The sequence below is a fragment of the Schistocerca cancellata genome, chromosome 3 (assembly GCF_023864275.1).
Source record: "Schistocerca cancellata isolate TAMUIC-IGC-003103 chromosome 3, iqSchCanc2.1, whole genome shotgun sequence".
Classification (NCBI taxonomy): domain Eukaryota; kingdom Metazoa; phylum Arthropoda; class Insecta; order Orthoptera; family Acrididae; genus Schistocerca; species Schistocerca cancellata.
The window spans coordinates 271,799,200-271,813,671 of record NC_064628.1 but is presented as its reverse complement, the minus strand read 5'-3'; positions in this window follow the sequence as shown (position 1 = coordinate 271,813,671).

Below are 14,472 nucleotides of genomic sequence, written 5' to 3'. Positions count from 1 at the left end.
ATTGTGTTGGAGGCGGGGTGCGCTTGGGTTTTCCATCCAGAAGGACTAGTGTTCAAGTCCCAGGAAGGGTACTGCCATTTTTAATTTCCCACCAATTCCCAGCTGGTGGCTGGGGTAGGACGTCAGCACAGCCCTGGCATGAAGAAATTCCTACGAAAATTCGGAAGTTCCGCCAAAGTTCGAAATTCCCGTCAAATTTCGAAATTCCCTGAACTTTTATCAAACGATCTACGTTTACAGCATATGCATTTATCAGTATGAGTTGTGAAATGTAACTTAGCCCGTATTCGTCTTCACCAAATATCAATGCTATCGACACAGTCCTCAGATGCTAATATGCTCCTTCTCCTTCAGCACAGACATCTCGTCCATTGAACACAGTAAACAATGAAGTCCATCCTCCCAGTCCAGCAGCTAGACGCAGACTGAGTCCTTTACCCACCAATTTCCAGATGGGGGGGGGGGGGAGGAGGGGGCGAGGGGAGCAACGCATACAAAGTAAAGACTTCGTCTGTCCTATCTGGCAGTTCAGCACAAGCTTAGTCCTTTTCCTACCAATTTCTAGATAGGGGAAGGGAGTGAAGGGGAGGGGAGGGGGATGGGGGGTGGGAGGGAAGTGGGGGGTGACGGGGAGGCACTAGGTTAGTGGAGGTAGCGCAGTTTACCTATTTTCCCGCCATAATTTGAACTTCCCACCATGACGTCATTTAGAAATTGCCACATCCTTGGCCGCCATCTTGGATCCGACATCTTGAATAAATTTGGTAACAATGCAGAGTGGGATGGTGCCGCCCTTGCCATACTACTCAAGTCGTCATGAAAGTTAAAGGTGGGTGTATCCCATACTAACATCCACTAACTGGTGTCTGCGCACATTTGATCAAATAGTGTACACAGACCTCCTGTTACTTTCCTCAAAATCAACGCCTTCTCCTACCACACCCTAAAAATTGAGATTTTGCACTACAAAAACCGCTAAAACCTAATTCCCATGACAACAATATAATAAGTCACAGAAGTATCCAGAATGAGATTTTCACTCTGCAGCGGAGTGTGCGCTGATATGAAACTTCCTGGCAGATTAAAACTGTGTGCCCAACCAAGACTCGAACTCGGGACCTTTGCCTATGATAGAGCACTTGCCCCCGAAAGGCAAAGGTCCCAAGTTCGAGTCTCGGTCGGGCACACAGTTTTAATCTGCCAGGAAGTTTCAGTCACAGAAGTAATTTGTCAATTTATACAAAAACCTTTGTGTACAATTTTTAGGTATATGAAATGAAATGATCACATAGGTTCAGTCGCAAGCAGTTGACTTCAGTTCATTGGTAGGATACTGTGCAAATGCAGTCAGTGTACAAATACGATTGCTTACAAATCACTCGTGCGATTCATCGTAGATCATTGCTCAAGTATGTGGGACATATGCCATATACGATTGACAGTGCATACACTGAACGCTTATGATGAATGGCAGCACAGGTGCTCACAGGTTCAGTTGACCCATGTGAGAGTCCTACGAAAATGCTGTAAACTCTTAAATGACAGATGCTTAAAGTAGATTCCAACTATCCCAAGAAAGGCTGCAATAAGAATCTTGCCACGGCTGTTGTGAATAATTTTATAGTACCTAAATGGCAGACGACAACAGATAATAATTAATGAAGAATTATTTCATTGTCATGTCTTGGCGTTTCTGAGATATTACTGCATTCAACTATGTACAAATTTTCAAGAAACATTATTGATGAATCTAGGACTATACTACAATTTCATATGTATCGCTCGAGTAGAAACTATGAATTCAAAACTAAACTAATTAGTGTGCACACAGAGGCAAGTAGGCAGTGATCGTTCTGGCGCTCTATCTATAAGTAGAACAGGAAAAAAATACTTAACGCACAGTGCGAGGTCGCAGGCCTGCTAGGCTGTTCATTCACTTATTCATGGCCATCGAACCAGCCTATCTTGCATTTCAAAAATCTGAAATTAGAAGCATGCAAATTAATGTCATTTCACTACCATATTACACTGTCATGCAAAGCATGTAATTGGCTGCTACGTACTACGATGTACATGAGCGGGAGTAGGATGCATACTTGTCATAAATCTCTTCGTTTCATGTAGGAGACGAGTGGGAACTTTAGGGCTGAAAGGAGGCCAGCGGCTCACAATAGCAGGAGGTGGGGGAACATTCGGTGACTGGGAATTGGGGACAGAGTCCTAAACGCTGGTTGGTGGCTTTCTCTTTTGATGTCGGGTCTCAGGGGCCTGAGCGACGTTTGCTTGCTATTTTTACAACGACTAGGGGTAGTCTTCTCGCGAAAGCCTGTTGTTTTGGGCAGGAACGCGCCAGCTCACCGCGAGGGTTGTGCTATTGTTTGGGACGTTTCGAAGAAATGGTCGCCGAACTTTACGGGATATCAGACAGAACAGCGCCACACGAAGTATCCCGGTTACTATATTCCGTTGGCGCCCATCGGCCATAAAAAAGCTTCCCACGCAAAGTCTTGGCAGAGGCTATGATAGGCCGCTCGACTGTTACATCGCCACACGTTTGCAGTCACCGTCGAGAATTGGCTGCAAGGAATAGTATTGGGACCTAGGTTGACGGAGTTTAGTAGTGGGAGTCTAGACGAATTTATTGTAAAGCCATGATGGGCGATAGCTTTGTTTATGGGCGACGGATGGTCGAGTTCTGGCACAGCGTAGCAGCCGTTTTCTGGGCACGGGGCAGAAGAGCATTTGGCTTTGGTTCCTGCTCGCTGCAGGAGACGGTCGAGTACTTTCGCCCTAGTCCAGCCAACCAGACAAACACTTAGCACTTCTCTCGCGCTTGCGCTTCGACCGGTCTCCAAGGCGGAGCCCCATTTCGATGCAGTGCAGCCGACAACGGCTAGCAGCTGTCATCAGCACGCCGCCTTAGGTGGTATCGTGGCACTGCATCCGAATGCCGACTTGTTTATAGATATTATACATTTAACTTCTTCTCTTTGCTCCCCCTTCTGGTATTACAGAAGCGCACTAGATTGCATGTGGTGTCGTTTGTGTTAGGTTCTTGCCAAAATGCATATCAAGTTAGGACTATTTACATGTTTAGAATTATATATTAATACCTCCAGCTGCTGACGGGCGTTGATATATCAACAGGGCAGGTGAAAATGTGTGCCCCGACCGGGACTCGAACCAGGGATCTCCTAGTTACATGGCAGACGCTCTATCCAGCTGAACCACTGAGGCCACAGAGGACAGCGCGACTGCAGGGACTACCTCGCACACGCCTCCCGCGAGACTCACATTCTCACCTTATATGTCCACACACTACATTCGTAGTGTCCCTAACCAACACACTCATTACTCGTGGAAGACATTCTTAGCAAGTCCCGTAAGAGCAGGCACCACTTCCATATAAGTATATTTACATGTTTGGTTTACGTTAAGATACATGATTGTCCTTGTACAAATTATTGATCAGTTTTATGTTTCATTTGAAGAAAATAAATGTAATTGTAAAACTGTTGGACGCATTTATCTGTTCAACAGTCACATTCAGCAAAATACTTTCCCATCATCATTTTTTGATGAGAACTTCAAATGGTTCAAATGGTTCTGACAAGGGAACCTCCCCATCGCACCCCCCCAGATTTAGTTATAAGTTGGCACAGTGGTTAGGCCTTTAAAACTGAACACAGATCACTCGAGAAAACAGGAAGAAGTTATGTGGAACTGTGAAAAAAAATAAGCAATATACACAAACTGAGTAGCCCATGTGCAAGATAAGCAACATAAAGGGTAGTAGTACCTGAGGAGCGTCGTGGACACGTGGTTAGCGCGAGCAGCTGCGGAGCGAGTGGTCCTTGGTTCAAGTCTTCCCTCGAGTGAAAAGTTTAATTTTTTATTTTTCAGACAATTTTTTTGCGAAGCTGCACAGTTACACAGAGCAGTATTGTTTACGTGATCGTGTGTCAATTATCAAAGTTCAGGCACTCACACATAATCAACTTCGCTCTCCAAAATTCCAGGACATGTTCAGATTTGCTTGGACATATGCAGGATTTGACGGGCTACACACGGAAGAATTTGAAAACGTTAAAAACATATGTTTTGACAGAGCACAGGGAAAACTGTAAGACTGTGAAACTGTTGCAATCATTTGTTGCAGTTTATGTGACAAACTCTTATGTTTTCATCACTTTTTTGGGAGTGATTATCACATCCACAAGAAAACCTAAATCGGGCAAGGTAGAAGAATCTTTTTACCCATTCGCCAAGTGTACAAATTAGGTGGGTCGACAACATATGACTGTCATGTAACGCACATGCCGAAACCAGTGTCTTATAGAATATATCAGACGTGTTTTCCTGTGGAGGAATCGGTTGACCTATGACCTTGCGATCAAATGTTTTCAAAAAATGGTTCAAATGGCTCTGAGCACTATGAGACTCAACTGCTATGGTCATCAGTCCCCTAGAACTTAGAACTACTTAAACCTAACTAACCTAAGGACATCACACACACCCATGCCCGAGGCAGGATTCGAACCTGCAACCGTAGGAGCAGCGCGGCTCCGGACTGGAGCGCCTAGAACCGCACGGCCACCGCGGCCGGCCGAATGTTTTCGGGTTCCCATTGGAGAGGCACGTCCTTTCGTCTACTAATCGCACGGTTTTGCGCTACAGTCGCAAAACACAGACACTCAACTTATTACAGTGAACAGAGACGTCAGTGGACGAACGGACAGATAATTATTTATTTTATTTAGCGTATGGCTCATAACATCACAGTAAAAATTACAGAAACAACACGATTTAAATAAAAAATCACATATTTATAAACAAAGCAATAAGTAACAGTTTGTATATAAGGACACCACCAATTGTAAATTTACACTCACAGAAGAGCAATCACAAGCAGACGTCCAGCTTAGATAATATATAGTCGATTGCCTCTTGGGTCGCCATTAGGAAATCCTGTGGGTCACCCTCATAAGCCCTTAGTGGGCATTCCTGCAAGATGTGTTTGACCGTCTGTCTCAGCGCCACAGTCGCAAGCGGCCGAAGGAAGTTTACCCCATCTGTGTAAGGAGTCGGCGCATCTCCTACAGTTGGTTCTGATGCGATAATGAAGAAAGTAAACTTTTCACTCGAGGGTAGACTTGAACCAAGGACCTTTCGTTCCGCAGGTGCTCATGCTACCCACAGGACCACGGCGCTCCTGAGCTCACAATATCCTTGATGTTGCCTATCTTGGGCATGGACTACTCAGTTTGTATATTTTGCTTATTTTTTTCATAGTTCCACACAACTTCTTCCTGTTTTCTCGATTGATATGTGTTCAGTTTTTGAAGACCTATCCACTGTGCCAACTTATAACTAAATCTGAGGGGGATGCGATGGGGAGGTTCCCTTGTGAGCACTATGGGACTCAACATCTGAGGTCATCAGTCCCCGAGAACTTAGAACTACTTAAACCTAACTAACCTAAGGACATCAGAAACATCCATGCCCGAGGCAGGATTAGAACCTGCGACCGTAGCGGTCGCGTGGTTCCAGACTGAAGCGCCTAGAACCGCTTTGCTACAGCGGCCGGCTGATGAGAACTTCGATCAACTAATTTAATGAATAAATCATATCAGAGCCATTATAAGATTGTGTTACACACCTTGTGCAGATTCAGTATAAACCCACTTGGGTGTGATTTGGACAACATCGTGATTCTGCCCCCTAACTTGCATTTCAGTGAAGGGTCCCATGATAGCAAACGCGCGGCTAGTTTCCGTTTTGGCAACTCTTGCCATAGTATTCGTACCCTACGGATCACACTGATAGAATTTAGTTTCTCTTTTCAAATGGTTCAAATGGCTCTGAGCACTATGGGACTTAACTTCTATGGTCATCAGTCCCCTAGAACTTAGAACTACTTAAACCTAACTAACCTAAGGACAGCACACAACACCCAGCCATCACGAGGCAGAGAAAATCCCTGACCCCGCCGGGAATCGAACCCGGGAACCCGGGCGTGGGAAGCGAGAACGCTACCGCACGACCACGAGATGCGGGCTTTCTCTTTTCAAATGTTCAAATGTGTGTGAAATCTTATTGGACTTAACTGCTAAGGTCATCAGTTCCTAAGCTTACACACTAATTAACCTAAATTATCCTAAGGACAAACACACACACCCATGCCCGAGGGAGGACTCGAACCTCCGCTGGGACCAGCCGCACCGTCCATAACTGCAGCGCCAGAGACCGCTCGGATAATCCCACGTGGCTTCTCTTTTTTCCCTCCTTCATCAGTCACCTGAATTTTCTTTTAGATCCGCGGTAGATTTAAGTTGGCAGCGCTGTGTGCTTATCTTTACGTTTTCTTTATCTTTTATTTAGCGGATTACCTTTCATTTTTACTCGTGGTTTTGCGGTTTCTGCACCACGTTGATGATGATTGTAATAAATCAGCGCCGTGAACAGCGTCGTTAACTTGTCTGATTTCTTCTTGGGTATGTGTTATTTTTTTACTTTATTGACACATTCCTGGGGTCAGATACATCACATGATCACACTGACAGAACCACAGGCACATAGACACAGGCAACAGAGCATGCACAATGTCGGCACTAGTACAGTGTATATCCACCTTTCGCAGCAATGCAGGCTGCTATTCTCCCATGGAGACGGTCGTAGAGATGCTGGATGTAGTCCTGTGGAACGGCTTGCCATGCCATTTCCACCTGGCGCCTCAGTTGGACCAGCGTTCGTGCTGGACGTGCAGACCGCGTGAGACGACGCTTCATCCAGTCCCAAACATGCTCAATGGGGGACAGATCCGGAGATCTTGCTGGCCAGGGTAGTTGACTTACACCTTCTAGAGCACGTTGGGTGGCACGGGATACATGCGGACGTGCATTGTCCTGTTGGAACAGCAAGTTCCCTTGCCGGTCTAGGAATGGTAGAACGATGGGTTCGATGACGGTTTGGATGTACCGTGCACTATTCAGTGTCCCCTCGACGATCACCAGTGGTGTACGGCCAGTGTAGGAGATCGCTCCCCACACCATTATGCCGGGTGTTGGCCCTGTATGCCTCGGTCGTATGCAGTCCTGATTGTGGCGCTCACCTGCACGGCGCCAAACACGCATACGACCATCATTGGCACCAAGGCAGAAGCGACTCTCATCGCTGAAGACGACACGTCTCCATTCGTCCCTCCATTCACGCCTGTCGCGACACCACTGGAGGCGGGCTGCACGATGTTGGGGCGTGAGCGGAAGACGGCCTAACGGTGTGCGGGACCGTAGCCCAGCTTCATGGAGACGGTTGCGAATGGTCCTCGCCGATACCCCAGGAGCAACGGTGTCCCTAATTTGCTGGGAAGTGGCGGTGCGGTCCCCTACGGCACTGCGTAGGATCCTACGGTCTTGGCGTGCATCCGTGCGTCGCTGCGGTCCGGTCCCAGGTCGACGGGCACGTGCACCTTCCGCCGACCACTGGCGACAACATCGATGTACTGTGGAGACCTCACGCCCCACGTGTTGAGCAATTCGGCGGTACGTCCACCCGGCCTCCCGCATGCCCACTATACGCCCTCGCTCAAAGTCCGTCAACTGCACATACGGTTCACGTCCACGCTGTCGCGGCATGCTACCAGTGTTAAAGACTGCGATGGAGCTCCGTATGCCACGGCAAACTGGCTGACACTGACGGCGGCGGTGCACAAATGCTGCGCAGCTAGCGCCATTCGACGGCCAACACCGCGGTTCCTGGTGTGTCCGCTGTGCCGTGCGTGTGATCATTGCTTGTACAGCCCTCTCGCAGTGTCCGGAGCAAGTATGGTGGGTCTGACACACCGGTGTCAATGTGTTCTTTTTTCCATTTCCAGGAGTGTACTTATGTGAGGTGTTGGACCATAAACCCCTTAGTAAGATTCAGTCTATTTACTCGGACTTGCTACTTCAAAGCTAATTGCTGGTACATATAACAAACAAGTACAAAGCAATCACTTATTCTTTGTTAGCACTGAAATCTCTGTAAGTAATTAAGACAAAGACTGACATCCTCTGTTCAACACTATTCCAATGAAACTCTAAAAATCCTACTTGACCTGCAGTTCCTGAGTCTATCACCGTCTTCTCGTAGTTGAAGTCTTTATCAGATGTATCGGCTGCTATGGGCCTACTCGGCCCCGCTGGCGTCTCGCTGCGGAATCTCCAAACTGCCGGCACTGGCTCTGAATCTGCATCTGAATCTCTGCTTCTAGCTATTCCGCTGCCTGACCTTTTATTTCATTTCTCATGTACTTGGGTGCACAAGAGTTAATTTGTTTCACACGACCCTTTCATTTCTAAGTGATCGGATTGCACAAGAATGCCCATGGTTCCACACGACACTCTCGTTTCTAATTGGTCGGCTTGCTCAAGAATGCCTTCGGTTCCACACGGCACTTTCGTTTCTAGCTGCACCCAACTTAATTTGGTTCCACACGAGTCTTTTCCGCACGTGACTGACACTCTCTCTTGCTATATTAGCCCTGGTGTTTGCGTCTTCCATTGCGCTAGTTTGTTTCATGCTGCTTCCTCTGACTGGAAGTCAAACACTAAGTTATTTGATTAACAACCCATACTTGGCAGCCTCTGCCGCATATCTTATCCCTACATCCTGGTGGACTATTTCTTAATGTCGGCTGGGTGTTTGCCTATGGAGCCTGGACTCTTATTATGGTCACAAAAGCAAGAATAAAAATTAAAATTTTCTACGTTCACAACAAGCTGGCATGTCCAGTCAGTACTCCTGACGTGCAGGGCTCGCCGATGTTGTCGCTTGTGAGAGGCTTAGCCCGCCGTACTTGGTGTCTTTGGTCGCTTATGCTTCCACCTGTTGTTGTGATCATTGTTCCCCAGAGTAAAGATGAAAGCACTGTTCGAGTGTCTCGAGTTCCTGTACCGAAGGCAATGCTGACACACGCGTCCACCAGCTGGAGTACTCAAAGATGTGTTTCCGCTGGGTTCCTCGCCACGTATCGGAAGACCATGGAGAGTAACGAAGGACCTATTTGGCGGAACTACGCATTTAGAGACTGATCGTGGCATTTTTTTGTCGATCATAGGCGATGAAACATGGGTTCATGACTTCGAACTGGAAACAAAACAGAATCCACGGAGTGACACCACCTGTCCTCCGAAGAAAAGGTTCAAAGCCGCACCCTCCGCCAGTAAAGTCATGGCTACGGTCTTCTGGGACTCTGAAGGGGTTAACCTGTTCGATGTCCTCCCTCATTGTGAAACGATCAACTCTGAAGGTATTGTGATACCCTCAGGAAATAGAAGAGTCGACTTCGTCGTGTTCGATCACAAAAACGCAAACGAACCTCTCTTACTCAGTGACAACATAAGGACATCACACACATCCATGCCCGAGGCGGGATTCGAACCTGCGACCGTAGCGGTCGCGCGGTTCCAGACTGAAGCGCCTAGAACCGCTTGGCCACACTGGCCGCGCACCTTTTCACTTCCATCCATCTGGTCACTGGAGGATGCACGACGCGTGAAACAGTACTTGTATGATCGGGAAATTATTAATGAAATAAGACGTTGGCTCCGACATCGAACAGTAGAGTGGTATTATGCGGGGATACAGGCTCTCCCAGTAAGATGGTGTAAGGCTGTCGCGTTGATCGGTGATTATGTTGAAGATCAAGAATTGAGACAAAAGAGTTGGAAGTAATATGGTGTACTGAAAGCTTGAAAAAACCTTCGTGTTTTCAGAAAAATATGTAGGATTACTTATTGGACGCTCCATGTACTTTTTTCCTTCTGTCTCGTTTTAATGCGACAGCCCCTTACCTTCTCGTTGCTTAGTTGGATAACACTTTCTTCGCGCATCTACTAACATAAAGTGGCTGGTTCAAATGGCTCTGAGCACTATGGGATTTAACATCTGTGGTCATCAGTCCCCTAGAACTTAGAACTAATTAAACCTAACTAACCTAAGGACATGACACACATCCATGCCCGAGGCAGGATTCGAACCTGCGACCGTAGCAGTCGCGCGGTTCCGGACTGAGCGCCTAGACATAAAGTGGTTCAAAAGGTTGACAGTTAATGTAGTCCACAGCAAGATGACTTAACACCACGTCCTTTAACGAAGTTTTTTACAAAAACATCAGGATGCCTCTCTGACGCTTAGCTGAACATCCCACGAGACAAAAATGTCTGCATCTACCATTTGCAAAAGATACCTGACGAGAAAAATAAAGATGCTGTTGTATGCAAATGATTACCTTTTCAGAGCATTCACACAAGGTTGGCGCCGGTGGCGACACCTACAACGTGCTGGCATGAGGAAAGTTTCCTACTGATTTTTCATACACAAACAGCAGTTGACCGGCGATGCCTGGTGAAATGTTGTTGTGCTGCCTCGTGTAAGGAGGAGAAATGCGTACCATCACGATTCAGAGGTTGATAAAGGTCGGCCTGTACCCTATCGCGATTGCGGTTTCTAGTATCGCGACATTGCTGCTCGCGTTGGTCGAGATCCAATGACTATTAGCAGAATATGGAGTCGGTGGGTTCAGGAGGGTAATACGGAACGCCGTGCTGGATCCCAATGGTCTCATATCACTAGTAGTCGAGATGACAGGCATCTTATCCGCATGGCTGTAACGGATCTTGCAGCCACGTCTCGATACCTGAGTCAGCAGATGGGGACGTTTGGAAGACAACAACCATCTGCACGAACAGTTCCATGACGTTTGCAGCAGCATGGACTATCAGTTCGGAGACCATGGCTGCGGTTACCCTTGACGCTGCATCAGAGACCGGAGCGCCTGCGATGGTGTACTCACCGACGAACCTGGGTGCACGAATGGCAAAACATTTTTTCGGATGAATCCAGGTTCAGTTTGCAGCATCATGATGGTCGCATCCGTGTTTGGCTACATCGCGGTGAACGCATATTGGAAGCGTGTATACGTCAGCGCCATACTAGCGTGATGGTATGGGGTGCCATTGCTTACACGTCTCGGTCACCTTTTGTTCGCATTTACGGCACTTTGAACAGTGGACGTTACCTTTCAGATGTGTTACGACCCGTGGCGCTATCCTTCATTCGATCCCTGCGAAACCCTACATTTCAGCAGGATAATGCACGACCGCATGTTGCAGGTCCTCTACGGGCCTTTCTGGATACGGAAAATGTTCGACTGCTGTCCTGGGCAGCACATTCTCCAGATCTCTCACCAATTGAAAACGTCTGGTCAATGGTGGCCGAGCAACTGGCTCGTCACAATACGCCAGTCATTACTCTTGATGAACTGTGGTATCGTGTTGAAGCTGCATGGGCAGCTGTACCTGTACACGCCATCCTAGCTCTGTTTGACTCAATGCCCGGGCGTATCAAAGCCGTTATTACGGCCAGAGGTGGTTGTTCTGGGTACTGATTTCTCAGGATCTATGCACCCAAATTACGTGAAAATGTAATCACATGTCATTTCTAGTATAATATATTTGTCCAATGAATACTCGTTTATCATCTGCAGGAGAAAAGACTGTAGTTTGACAGCTAGCTGCCGGCAGCGAATAGATGGAAAGTTGCTTTTAAAGTTCAGGAACTATAAGCATTAGCCATAAGTAAAGAAAAATAAGAAGAAAACTCATGAGGGCATCGTTTGCACTGGAACATAACCGAAGCTGGTGAACTCCAAATGCTGCTTCGACGGAAAAGCTGGATAACGTGAGAGGCAGCGAAGCGGAGGCCGAGACCGACGCCTATGCCAGTTCGTTCTCGAGAAACTGCGGACCGGGGGATGGCCCCCTTCGGACCCGGTCACATCGCGGCAGTAAAAGACCCACGGCTCGCGCCTCCTATCTGGCCAGCGTTACGAGGCGCCATCGATCCCGTGCCTGCGACGACGTGAAAGAGGAGCGCTGTCGCCTCAGCGCCACCAAAGCTGGTGAGGGGATTGGCGAATCAGTTCATCAACCACGAGCCATCTGTCGCCGCTTTAAGAATGAACGCTATCTTCAATGCAGTTTTGAAGAGCCTCTGGAAGCGTGCAGAGATTGTAAATATGTCATCTTATTAATCAACAGTACTACAAAAGCTGCTTCGTCGTAGTATTTCATTTCACCGGACTAATTCCGGACATTGCCCATCATCAGCGGTGTGTGTATTACACATTACGCAAAGACACATATTCCTTATAATAAATAACTTACAGTGTATATTGCAGAGTTTACATATCTGCAGTTTTTCAGTTCGCTGGACTTCGACTTCCCTTATATGTAACGTTCTCTAGATTATTCCAATGACAATATTTCGTAACGTTCATGTAATACGTGATTTATATGTACATATATGTGAGCAGCATGAGGAATTTTTTACGAAATATATGCAGTTGTCATTGGCAATTGCTGTATATGCAAAGAATATTTTTACTATATATCATAAAATGTATATAATGCTATTTCTAGAGCCTATTATCTTTTTTAGAAGAACAAAGAAACGTGTTTTCATTAAACTAACGAAATTTTCAATGATTTTTTTGCTTTTTAGATCGGTCTGTTCGTTTGAAATAAAGTCAGGATGTTTCGCTAAATATGTGAAAATTTATATTTCGTTCAAAATATTTAGTAAACTGCTTTTCTCAGAAATATGTAGGACAGATAAGTCAGTGTTTCATGCTACTAGCTGTGTGGTTTTGTTCTTTTATGTGTGTACGAAACAAAGCAGCTTCTGTCGAACAATTAATTAATAAGATGACATATTTCCAATCTCTACAAGCAGCAGAGCTCCAAACGTACAAGACATTCGAGTAGAGATTGGTGGAACATGGATCGCAGAACTGTTACCATGTGATGCCGCCTGGTGACGTTGCGGGCACATGAAGCGGTAACGAAAGTATGTAAGCGGAGCAGACACGGACGGGGATCACCGTAGAGAAGACACGGGCTGCAAATGGAGAATCCATGAGATAAGCGACTTTGACAAAGTGCAGATCACTATTACACAGAGCCTGCGAACGGGTATCTCGAAAACGGCGAAGCTAGTCGAATGTTCACGTGCTACTGTCGTGAGAATGTACGGGGAGAGGTAGAAGGACAGTAAAACTACCACTAGGCGCTAAATGGTTGGACGTCCACAACTCTTCACAGAAAGTGAGGTTCGGAGGCTTGTGTGCTCTATAAAGTAGGACAGGTGGTATTCTGTGGCATCTCTTCCGAAAGCACAATGCTGGTGCACCCGCAAGTGTTTCGGAGCACAACGTTCATCGTACATTGTTGAACATGGAACTCCACAGCAGACCATCCCTACGCGTGTTGAGCCAACGACATCGTCAGTTACGACTGCAGTGGGCATTGGACCATCGGGATTCGATGGTGAATCACATTTCTGCTATGCTAGGTCGATGGTCGTTTCCACAAACGCCGTCATCGAGGTGAACGGCGGCTCGAAAAGTGCAGCGCGCCATGGACGCAGACTGGTGAGAGCAGTATTATGCTATGGGAGACATTCTCCTGCGCTTGCATGGGACCTGTGGTAGTAATCGAGGACACGATGACAGTCGCGCACCACCTTCATCGCTTCAAGCTTGACGTCTTCCCCGACGGCGATGCCATCTTTCAGCAGTATAGTTGTGCGCGTCTCGGAGCCAGAACCGTGCTACAGTAATTTGAGGAGCATTACAGCGAACTCAAGTTGTCTCGGCGATCAAATTCGTGTGATGTAAATCCTACCATCTAGGTCGCTATTGGGCACCATCGCCGCGTACGCAAATCAGCCGCACGTTATTTGCGAATTACACGATCTTTGCGTAGACATCTGACGCCACATACCTCCACAAAACTACTAACAAATTGTCGGATCCCTGATACACGGAATCAGTGATGTATTTCGTTCCGAAGACGGACAAACAAACTATTAAGCACGTGGTCATTATGTTTTGGTTCATCAGTGTAATACATTAGGGCACCGGCCTTGTCGCAGTAGATACACCGGTTCCCGGAAGATCACCGAAGTTAAGCGCTGTCGGGCGTGGTCGGCACTTGAATGGGTGACCATCCAGGCCGCCATGCGCTGTTGCCATTTTTCGGGGTGCACTCAGCCTCATGATGCCAATTGAGGAGCTACTCGACCGAATAGTAGAGGCTTCGGTCAAGAATACCATCATAACGACCGGGAGAGCGGTGTGCTGACTCTACGCCCCTCCTATCCGCATCCTCCTCTGAGGATGACACGGCTGTCGGATGGTCCCGGTAGGCCAGTCGTGGCCTGAAGACGGAGTGCTTTTTTTTTAGTGTAATACATTAACAATTGTAAAGTAGTCAGACGTTTGAAGCTGTTTTATACTTGGGAGTTCGATTCGAAAGAATCGGGTGTTTACTGGTAGGAGTTTTACAAGAGAGGAATTCAGTGGCGTTTCACTCTCCAAAATCCGATTACTATTTTCGGAGTGATTGCAATATTTAGAACTTACGTTTTCTC